The sequence below is a fragment of the Ailuropoda melanoleuca genome, chromosome 15, assembly GCF_002007445.2.
Source record: "Ailuropoda melanoleuca isolate Jingjing chromosome 15, ASM200744v2, whole genome shotgun sequence".
NCBI lineage: Eukaryota > Metazoa > Chordata > Mammalia > Carnivora > Ursidae > Ailuropoda > Ailuropoda melanoleuca.
This window is the reverse complement of record NC_048232.1, coordinates 17,997,078-18,008,885: the sequence shown is the minus strand read 5'-3', so window position 1 is coordinate 18,008,885 and position 11,808 is coordinate 17,997,078. Positions and strand designations below refer to the sequence as shown.

The window sequence follows — 11,808 nt, the reverse complement described above, 5'->3', positions numbered from 1 at the left end:
ACGCTATCTGTCAAATAAATAAAATCTTGTAAAAAAAATAAAGTGAGTCTATTGTAAGGCAGCATACAAATGGGTCTTGTCTTTTATCCATTCAGCCCTGTGTCTTTCAATTGAAGAATTCAGTCCATTTACATTTAAGGTGATTCATGCTAGTTACGTACTAATTGCTATTTTGTTGTTTCCTGGCTATTTTTGTAATTTCTTTCTTTCCTTTCTTCTTCTCTCTCTTTCCTTATGTTTTGATGGCTTTCTTTGGTGTTACATTTAGAATCCTTTCTCATTTTCTTTTGTATATTTAAGTTGTTGCTTTGTGGTTACTATATGGATAACATTATACACATAGTATACATTATACACACACACACACACACACACACACACACACACACACTGGTCCTTTTTAAGTTGATAGGGATTTAATTTGAACACATTTCAAACCTACATTTTTACCCCCCACAAGCATGTTATATTTTTGATGTCACATTTTACATGTTTTTATTTTATGTATCTCTTAGTAATTATTGTAGTTTTAGTTTATTTTACTACCATTAGTCTTTTAACCTTCATGCTTTCCCTATGAGTGGTTGATCCACTATCTTTACTATTTACTTATCTTTTCCAGTGACGTTTTTACTTTCATACGTCTCCTTCGTTAATTAATGCTATTCCTTTTCAGTTAAAAAAAAAAAGTCCCTTTAACATTTCTGGTAATGTTGGTTTAGTGGTGATAAACTCCTGTAGTTTTTGCTTATCTGGAAAACTTTTAATGTCCCCTTCAATTCTAAGTGATAAGCTTGCAAGGTATTGAATTCTTGGTTGGTAGTTTTTCCTTTTGGCACTCGGGTTATGTCACGTCACTCCTTTCTGGCCTGCAAAGTTTCTGCTGAAAAATATTCTGACAGCCTTATGAGGTTTCCCTTGTATGTAACAATCCACCCCGCCCCCTGCCTCTTAGTGTTTTTAAATTATTTCCTTAACTTTTACCATTTTACCACTTTTCCTTTACCTCTTTGAACACATTTAAAATGGCCTATTTAAAGTTTTCATTTAGTAAAACAGACATCTGAGCTTCCTAATAGATGTTTTTTATTGATTTCTTTTTAATCTATGCATGGGCTATACTTTCTGGCCTCTTTGTTACTTTCTTACTTCTTTGTATATCTCATATTTTTGCTTGTTGCATACTGAACATTTTAAATAATCTATTGTGACAACACTGTAAATTAAGATATCTGCCACTCCCCAGGGTTTGTTGTTCCCTTTTTTAATACAGCCATTGTTTGTTTAGTAACTTTCCTGAATTAATTCCATAAGTCTGTATTCTTTGTCATGTATGGACACTTAAGTCTCTACTTGGTTAGTCTAGTGGTTGCTAATGATTGGACAGAGATTTACTTAAATGATTGTTACCCAAAATTCTCTCATTCTTTGCTGAGTGGCTCTGTGTGCATGTTGCATGCCTTCAAACCTAGTCAGAGAGGTTACAACCCCACCTGAAGTCTTCATTGTGTATGGCATTATGTTCAGCCAACAGTGAGGAGCCATAGCTTTGTAAGGTCTTCCCTCAGCATGCACACAGTTATATAAATATATCTGGCCTTCTAGATTCCCAGGAATATGTTGGAGTTTTACAAAGCCAATTAGACATACCATTTTCTAGTTTCTCCTTTTAAGATTTTTGGTTAGTCTATTGTTTGCCCCAACAATTACCAATCTCCCCAGGCAGCTGTGATAGTAAAAAACTTGCCTGTGATTGTTTTTGATAAATGTTCCTTTACCTACCTTCTACTGTGCCATAAGGAGAAGGCTTTTAGTACAGAGTGTGTCCTAAGTTAGCCTTTTAAGTGGGCTTCCCAGGGACTCTCTAGACAGGTAAGATGTTAATAGTTCTTTGGAAATGAGGCTTTGAAAGAGATATAGCTATATTTGCTCATCGAGTTGCTGCCAGCAGACTGTTAATTTTCATGCTACCACTGAGCTGGAGAGCAAGGGATAGTACTAAAGCAGGATAAAATGCCAAAAAAACTTACTGCTCTTGTTGAGATTCAACCTTTTTTTTTTTTAATAGAAGATTCAAGCTGCAAGCCTTTGGCTAACTTTCAGAATTCTAAAAAGATTCTTCTGATAATCTTATCAGTTGCTATTATGGAAGAGCAAATTTTTGGAGGTCTTTCCTCCACTGCTTCTGCAGACATCCCTCCTTGAATATTTTTTAAATGTCTGAAAATGTTTGGGATTAAGAAGGGCTATAAATAAATAAATCTGAAAAATAAAGTATCACAGACAGAAGATTATTATGTAAAGTGTAAAATACCTGATTAAGCTTTTAAGGAAGTTAATTCTTTTAAAATGTGGGAAAGGAGGATAGGATTACATTTGTATATTCTTTTAAGAAACATTTTTAAGAAACTTACAAAATATACTGACTTTCTCTTATCTTTAATATGCTTTGCTTTTAAAAATGTAATATATGTCATAGTGCTAAATATTCATATCTTTAAGTTCATTAGCCTCATGGACCACACTCTGATACTATGCAGCTATGCCATTCACTGCTTAGCCCTCCTTGCATAATTTTTAACTAGTTATTCACTTTTAATCTTTAGAAGAGAAATAAGCTACATCCATGGAATTTAACTTCATTATTAGAAATCTCAGCATAATTTAACTAAATTTATGAATTTTATTTTTTCACTTGGCTTCTTCTGAAGGTATTTTTCTAAGCAAAAAAGTCTGTTATTTATTTATTTATTTGTTTGTTTATAGCATGAGCTAGGGGAGGGGCAGTGGGAGAAGGAGAGAAAGAGAGAGAGAATCTTTTTTTTTTAAGATTTATTTATTTCAGAGAGAGAGAGAGAGTCCACAAGTGGGGAAGGGGCAGAGGGTGAAAACCATCAAGCAGACTCCTTGCTGAGCATGGAAACTAATCTGGGACTTGATCCCACAACTCATGAGCTGAGCTGAGCTGAGCCAAAACCAAGAGTCGAATGCCCAACCAACTAAGCCAGCCAGGCAACCTGGGAGAGAGAGACTCTTAAGCAGGCTCCATGATGCAGGGCTCAATCTCACAACCCTGAGATCATAACCTGAGCTGAAATCAAGAGTCAGATGTTTAACCGACTGAGCTACCCAGGCTCCCCAAAAATCTGTTATTAATCAGTCCAGATTCAACAAGGGAACAGATAAAGAAAACAATCTAGGATTCTTAAAAAGATAGAAATTTCCTTATATGCAAATTTTCATTAAAATGATCAATTTTGTTAGATAATATTTATTTTAATGCTAATTGTTGTGGACCTCAGCCATTCTTTTGTGCTCTCCACACATTTTCTACAGTTGGATTTCACCATGTCCTTGAAGTGGCTTTAAGATCTCAAGTGAACTCAAGATGTCTCAAGTTCTCTAACTTCCTTCTTTAAAAAATTATGGTAAGATATCTATGTACAGATATCTTACCACAATTTAAAAAATATATATATAATATATATTATATATATTATATATATGTTTTAAATGTACAAATTATATATATATATTTTTAAAATGTACAAATCAGTGGCATTAAGTACATTCATATTGTTATGCAGCCAATATGTTATTCATATCCAGAAAACTGGAACTTTCTTTCTATTAAACATTCCAAAACTTCCTTCCCTACAACCCCTAGTAACCACTATTCTGCTTTTTGTCTTATGAATTTGCCTATTCTAGGTACCTCATTTAAGTGCAGTCACACAACATTTGTCCTTTTGCATCTGGCTTATTTTACTTAGCATGATGTCTTGAACTTCATGTTGTTGCATGTGCTAGAATTTCATTCTTTTTAAAGCTGAATAATAATATTGTTGATATAATAATATTCTATTATATGTACACACTACTTTTTAATTCATTCACTGTTTACAGATATTGGAGACAATTTCAACAAGGACATATAATAAGTCTATGCAAACAATCAAGAAGTCAGAACAAAAAAAAAATCACACTGAATATAAATCTTTTAGGACACATGCATATATTATGATGCCACATCCACATGGCTAACATGTAGATACAACTGAATTTTCATCTATTCAGCTGGATACAGACATAATACTGACTGCTGGCTGAAATTAACTTTTACCTGTTTTTTGTTAATATACTCTATGTAAAAATCTGTAATTATTCTCAACATTAAGATCACAAAACACACACCAGAAGTCCTAAGGACTACTTGATACTATATCCTGTTTGGCACTGATTTTGCAATAAGCATGTTTTGTTTTGTATCCTGTTAGTCTGGTTTTATCTTTTATTCTAACCTAAGTTTCCATTGACATGTTTCAGAATTTTCCTGGCAATCTGGTTTCCCCCTGAAGCTCTGCTTTGCTTCCTAAAATATTACTGCTATTTTTTTCTTACTAGAGATTTTATTTCCATTTCTAGTTTCTCTCTTCTTTTATTCTCCAACAAGAAAATACCATAGAGCCGACTTACTATAAACATTTTATTACTATTAGGAAGGAGGATTAATAACACAATTAACCAGTGTGCACTACTTAAATTTGAGAAATGTTAATAGGTTACCTTTAGCAACCTTTATTAAAGAATGAAGGCCAAACCTCATGTGGGATTTGGATGATTAAAATCAACATGTGTAAGAGGCAGGATTGCTCATGCAATGTGATGTAAAATCTTGAGAAGTCAAGAAAGGGTGTGGTGAAAACTCTTTGAGCTGTACACTCAGTCAACTGAAACTTGATGGCTCCAGCAAGTTTCTACACACCCACATAAAACAAGCTAATGTCAACCAGTAACTCTGCTCCTTTTTTGGTCAGAATGAAAGATAAACCCACAATTTTGTAAGAGAACACATCCACTTCACATGTGATCCTCAGCAGATCTGAACTAAAATTTCTAAAGTTAAGGACAATATTTTTGTTCCCTCCTGCTCTGTTAAATAAATATTATATAGATTCTATTATACCAGAAGAGGATTAGTAGACAAATATATAGGAACTTAGTTCAAGTAATCTAATGGGCAGTCCCCATTGTGCTGGAAAAGAAGTTCAAAACAGCTTTCAAATAGGATTGATGGAGATGGTACGATCAAGTTAGATATAAGATTCCTTTCATACTGTTTCAAAACCAGGTAGATCTAGCCAGCATCTTTCAAGAGAGGAAGATGCAAAATCCTGGTCAGAAGACACTGTGTTTCAAAGGTCATTTCAAAATTCTAATCTAGAAAAAAATATTTCTATAGCATATATATCATGAAGTATGTTAATACCATAACAAGTTACCAGGACAATATAAAATAGCTTTTTATTTCATTGTACTACTGAAATTGTATTTATTTTTAAAAAAAAGAAAGAAAGAAAAAAAGATTGTCAAAACAAAAACACTTAAGCATTAGCATTATATATTGAATGTCTATCTAAGAGCAGACTATTAATAACCAGAACAGAAGAGTGAAGGATACACGGGATAATAATACTACAGTGATCTAATAAATAATACTATAAACCACAAGAGCAACAAAAGTAACCTCTAAGTATTTATTGTCCACATTGAGCTTTCCTACAGATTTCTGTTGAGTTTTTCAGAGTAAGATACTTTTTAAAAAATATAGGTTTTGTTGTCATTGTATTTTTGTAATAGAACATTAGTAGTATTTAATTGTGGCTGATTTACTGAAATATGCAGTATTTATTGAAATTCTGCAAAAAAAAAAGAGTAAAGGAACATTCAAATTCAGGTATTCTATGACCTGCTTAAAATGACAGAGAAATCATGGTATAGTTTGTGTATTAAAAAGGCAAATGGAAGCTTCAGAATCTCTTGGAGCATCAAAATTTTTTTTAGTGAATGCTAATGTTCTGTTGTTAATGAATGCTTTTTGCACAGAACTGGAAAAGTCTATTAGTTTCTTTTAATACTTAGAAGATTCCATTTATTGTTAAAGAATCCAATAACCCATTTTTTCCCTAGCTCTACAGATTTGGTCCAACATATTTTCTACCTGTGTGTGTTCTCTTCTTCTGATTTAATTCTAGTTGTCCTGATTAATTCATCTATCATTTTTAGGAAGATTTTTCTCCTTATTGGTTTTTTGGTACTGCCTCACTGGTTTTAGCTATTTGCTACTTTCTCTTCCTGATATGTCACTTTGAAAATATTTCAGTGACCTTCTTATATTAAATTTTCTAATAGCACTTTAGTTTCAGTTAATTTTTCTACTTTTTATCCTTCATGCTTTCTATATCTTTCCATCAGGTGTTGAAATTTTGGATTTCTATTTCTATTTGGGACCATCAATAAAATAAGTAGCTCTTCCACGTAATTAATGTTACCCCATATTATCATTACATAGTTTGTAAATATTCCATAACCCCTAAATCCTCTGACACTTAGGGGTAAGAACTTTCTAATATATTGAATTTGGATGATTATATTAGCTGTTTACTTTTCCTTATTTTATGGAGTAAGAAATGTTTTGTATTAACCTTGAAAAGACAATTTAAGCTTTGTGTTTTGTGCAACATAGCAAGTAAAAAGATATACTTGATAGGGATTGAGAGTTAACTTTTCAATTTACGTGATGAAGGTCAACCAAGATCAAAATCCATACCAGAAATGTTTGCATCACAGTACAGAGGATGTATATACATGATGGGTAGACTGGGAATGTCTGAACGTGGAGGCGGAGAACGTGCGGAGGTAGAAGGAACAGAAGAACTCACGCATGAGTGAAGAGAAGTACACTGAAAGGTAAAAATCAAGAGGTTGCATTTTAAAGACTTGGAAGATCTTGAGAAGCTATGAAGATGGAGCATGGTCTTGGTAGACATATACATGTTAGCAAACGATGACTGTGGATGACAGACACGTGAAACAGTATATAGTGAGTTTCTGGAGACAGCATCAAAGAATGATTCCAGATAAAGGATAGAAAGATAAACAGAGAAAATGCAAACTATAAAAAATAACATCTTCTCAGCTAATGGGAATACAAAAACTGTCATGATCCTTAACTGGAGCTGGGATGCAGCTGGCACACACTGGAGTCATATCAGAATTTTCATGAGAAATAAGTAAGGTTTTTGTTTATCAAAGAGGAAAATAATATCAGTGTTGCATAATGACCAACTCAGTGTTGCCATTCAAGTAAGTGTTTTCAAAAGTCAACAAGTGAGTAGCTTGGAATGGCCTATGATCAAAGTAGGAACTGGGTTAATTTAGTGGTATTTAAAAATCCATAATTATTGTCACCATTATGGGCAGTTCCACAAACTGTCAATCATCAGTTTAAAATTAGTACTTACAAAATACGTGATAGACACACATCTGACATTATATGAATGTGTACTTTAAAGATCTATAGAATAAACCTTAGAAAAATGTGACATTAGCTCCCAAAGCAGGGTTGTTTAAGATCATTCCTTGAACTATCTCCATCAGTATCTCCAAGTATGCTTGTTTTATATGCACATTTCTGATCCACACCCCTGCCTATTGAGTTGATTCAATGAGTGTGAGCTGGGGTGGAATGTGGGAAACCTCATTTTTTAAGAAGCTCATTAGGTGATTAAGTGATACAAGTCATCCTAACACCACACTTGGAGAACACTGTCCTAGAGCAAAGGCATGACAGTAAAGATCCTTTTCACTATGTATGTGTACATAAATGTGGGTTTTTTTTTAACTATCTCTCAATTGTTCATGACAAACAACAGTAAGCATAAAAGAAAAAAAAAGAAATTTTACCTTTATAAAATTATACATATTTTTTAACAAAAACAAAAAAAAAACCCCAAAAAGTAGCATCTAAATTTCTGAGGTCAGTGTTATTAGTCAGATTAGAAAGTAAGAAGCATAAATTAAAAATTAACTGTAAAGCACATTCCTCTAAGATTAAATTCATTTATATAATGAGGTGTTGTAATTCAGAATTTAGAAAGTAATAGCCAAATTGAGGACAAGCCCATCTCATTAAATCATTCCTCCTTAGTTATGAGTTTACATATTTCTAGAGCCTAAATCCTTTGATTCTAAAACAATAGTTTCACTTTCAGGGTTTTTTAGAGATATCTGTGGGAACTTTTCTCCCTCCTGTTTCATTGATCAGAATAAGTAAAAAATATCTCTATGGGGCAGCCCATTATTCATATGGACTCAGCTATTTTTGTATTCAAAGAGAATTATTTTAAAGAGAAATGTAATTTCTATTTAGGAAAAAGACTAGCCTTTTAATCACAAATAAAACCTCTCATTGTGTGTATGTGTGTAATATGGAGACAGACATCTGTTATTTAATTGTTATTCACTTTCACTCTAAATTTTTTTTTTATCACTGAAGTTAATAAACCACATTGTTAGTATCTTTATCTGAGAAGATAGTGCTTACTGGTCTTGTTGTAAAATATAAGAAACAAAATAAGTATTTTGTGTTTCAAATATTACACAAAAAACAGTTTTAGCTTTATTATTATTTTTTTCGCTTATTTGCTATTTTATAGGGATTAATTCAAAATGTGTACCATTTCAGTGGTAGTATTTCATACTTCGTGGTTCTTACATAAATTCTATTATCTAAAAATTTAAGTGTTAAAATATTTAGATTGACCAGGGTAAAAGAATTGCTCTTCCAAACAAATCAAAATGATTGTTTCAGTAAAAACTGATAATGTCATATATACAGGTTGGGATGTAAAAGCTATTAAAAAGTTACAGACCTTGGGAAAATCTTTTATTTGAGACATTTTTGTTTGGTGAGTCCATTAAGTCAAACTTCTAGTTTTGTGACATCCTACAATAAAAATGAATCTTCATCCTTATAACTGAGTTGTGTTCTGCTTAGAGGGTTTGCCCAAATTATGACCGAGCTTGACAAAGAGACCTATTCTCAAACCAGATTGTAAAGTAGCCACTGAGACACCCTAACACAACAGTAGAGTTACAGTAAGGGAAACAATACCCTTTTCTTCCCAGGTCAGAACACAAGCCAATTTGACTAATTCGGGAACTGTGACAAAATTAGTAATGGCTTGTAAGTGTGTAATTTGAAGATTTCATGTTTAACTTATATTTTAATACTTTGGATGTAAGATAAACAGAAAATCAAATGTACATCTAGAAAAAAAAGTAGCTACAATTAGTTCATTATTCATTTTGGCCTTTTTCCTTCTTTTTCTTAATGCTTCTATTTGCCTTTTCCTTTCATGAAGATTCACATATTTTTGAGTCTCAAAGTTTTATTGTCATAAACTGTAACTGTGACTATGTTTCTTCAAGTTTTTCTTAAAAGATTAAAAGAACACCCCAGTTCTTGCTTTGTCAAGATATATGCATACTAAATATATACATATATATGTATATACGTATGTATATATATGTATGTATATGTATGTATATATATATATATATATATATATATATATATATTAAAACTGGAAAAGCATAGAGAAGATTAACACAGCCCACATGCAAGGATGTTTCACACATTTCTGAATCATTCCATATTTGTCAGTCTTTGTCCTGGAAGAGATGGGGGTGGGGAAGCAGGATGGCAAGGGAGCTTCAAGGGTAATTAATCTCTACCACTTATATTTTATTCATTTAATTATATAAAACACCAGTGCTAACAAAAATCTTGGTGTGTGAATACAGTGTTTGTGGAATGATTCTACTTTCTCTGTATTTTAAAATAGAAAAATTTATCATCATAGTAGTCATTCAATTTCCAAGCCTATGAAAATTATCAGAGGTGCGTGCTAAGATATATTCATAGCAATATCCTCTTCAGTGATATTTAGGGAAATATGGGAAACAATCTAAAATTTGAATACAGGAATAGCTAAGTAAATTACAGTAGAGTAACATGATTATTATGTATTTATTTGGAAATCTTGTTTTCTGTTTTAGTTTCCTATTGCTGTTGTAAAAAAATACCACAGACTTAGTGGCTTACAATAACACATATTTGTTACCATACAATTCTGGAGATCAGGAGTCTAAAATGGATCTCACAGGGAAAAATCAATATGTCAGTAGGGCTGCAGTCCTTCTGAGGAGAATACTTTGACTTCTTCAGCTTTTAGAGGCTACCGCATGTGATGCCTCTTGGCCCCTTGCTCGTATCACTCCAACCTTTTGCTTCTATCCTCACAATTCCTACCACTGACTCTGAGCCTCCCGCCTCCCTCTCACACAGATCCTTATGCTTACACCATGCCTGCTGGCGTTATCCAGGAGAATGTCCCCATCTCCAGATGCATTAAATTGACCACATCTGTAGAGTCCCTTTCGCCATGTAAAGTAACATACTCACAGGTTCTGGGGATTAGGATGTGGGCAAGTTTGGGCAGAGGCGGGGGCATTATTCAGCCTAATTTTGTAAGCAAATAAGAGCATGTGAAGAAGATTTAAAGTGCTTAGGACAGTGCCTGGAACAAAACACCTTCCACTGTGATTTGTAAAAGGAATGGGCTTGTGAACTTCTCACTGCTTTCACAGCCTGATCTAAACCATCATCTCTTGCCTGAATAATTCCAATAGTCTCCTCACAGACCTCCCTGCTTCTACCTTCACCTTCACCTAAGTCTCAGCACAGCAGCCAAAGTGATCAGCTTAAACCATAAACCAGACTGTGTTTCTCCTCTACTTAAAACCTTGCACGGTCTGTTTTCCCCCATTTAATTCAACTCTTTGGGTGGCCTCCACAGCCCTACACCATATGCTCCCCTTAATGTGACCTATTTAAACAAACTATACTTTTTTTTTTAAAGATTTTATTTATTTATGTGACAGAGAGACAGCCAGCGAGAGGAACACAGCAGGGGAGTGGGAGAGGAAGAAGCAGGCTCCCAGCAGAGGAGCCTGATGTGGGATTCGATCCCGGGACGCCGGGATCACGCCCTGAGCCGAAGGCTGACACTTAACGACTGCGCTACCCAGGCGCCCCTAAACAAACTATACTTTTATTCGGCTCACCACACAGGCCCCTTATTGTTTCTTCAAAACACTAGCCTTGTCCCCAGCTCAGAACCTTGTCACTTGTGGTTTCCTCTGCCTGGAATACGCTCCTCTCAGATATTCATGTGGCTCACACTCCCATTTCTTCAGATCTTCTCACTGAGGCCTACCTGGTCACCATTTAAAATCTCAGCTGACCCATTTCTATGCTCCCAATGCTTCTGCACCACACTTTTTGGTGTTCTAGATGTTTTTTTAATGCTTGCATTTCCTCATCCCCTATTGAAATATAAATTCCAAAGGACAAGAAGTGTTGTATATTTTGTTCAATATATATATGTATATTTGCATTTCCTTGAATACTGTGTGGCCCACAGTAAGCACTCGCTAAAAAACTGTTAAACGGGTGATAAGATCCTATTATGTGCCAGGTTCTGTCACAGGTGCTGAGGCCACATGTGTAAACTTGACAGAGAGTTTCTCCTTTATTGGAGTTTGCTTTTATGTTGAAATATGTCGAAATACACTCTGCCCGAGTCCCCAGACAGACTGAGAGAGAAGAAAACACTTGATGAGAAGTGGTAAGACTGGAAATTATTAATTAGCCTTGCTTTCTTTGCAAACCATCCCCACCCTTACCACTCCTATACTTTTGTACCAATTACCAGGTATGGTTTTACTGATGTTTTGGAGATTAATTCAAATGGATGTAGATGTTAATTGATGGCACCATGGAAAACAAACAAAAAACAACAAGGCAATCTAAGTGTCACAGAATAAACCAGTGCAAAAACAGTCTCTTTAGGGGACCCTGGGTGGCTCAGTCGTTAAGCGTCTGCCTTCGGCTCAGGGCGT

General features: G+C 34.3%; 1 non-coding gene across 1 annotated transcript; it reads left to right on the top strand.

Moving 5' to 3' along the window:
• Positions 1–9,401: 9,401 nt before the first annotated feature.
• Positions 9,402–9,505, top strand: LOC117796561. The gene has a single exon (XR_004621112.1). It is a non-coding gene; the product is annotated as a U6 spliceosomal RNA (small nuclear RNA).
• The last annotated feature ends 2,303 nt before the right edge of the window (positions 9,506–11,808 follow it).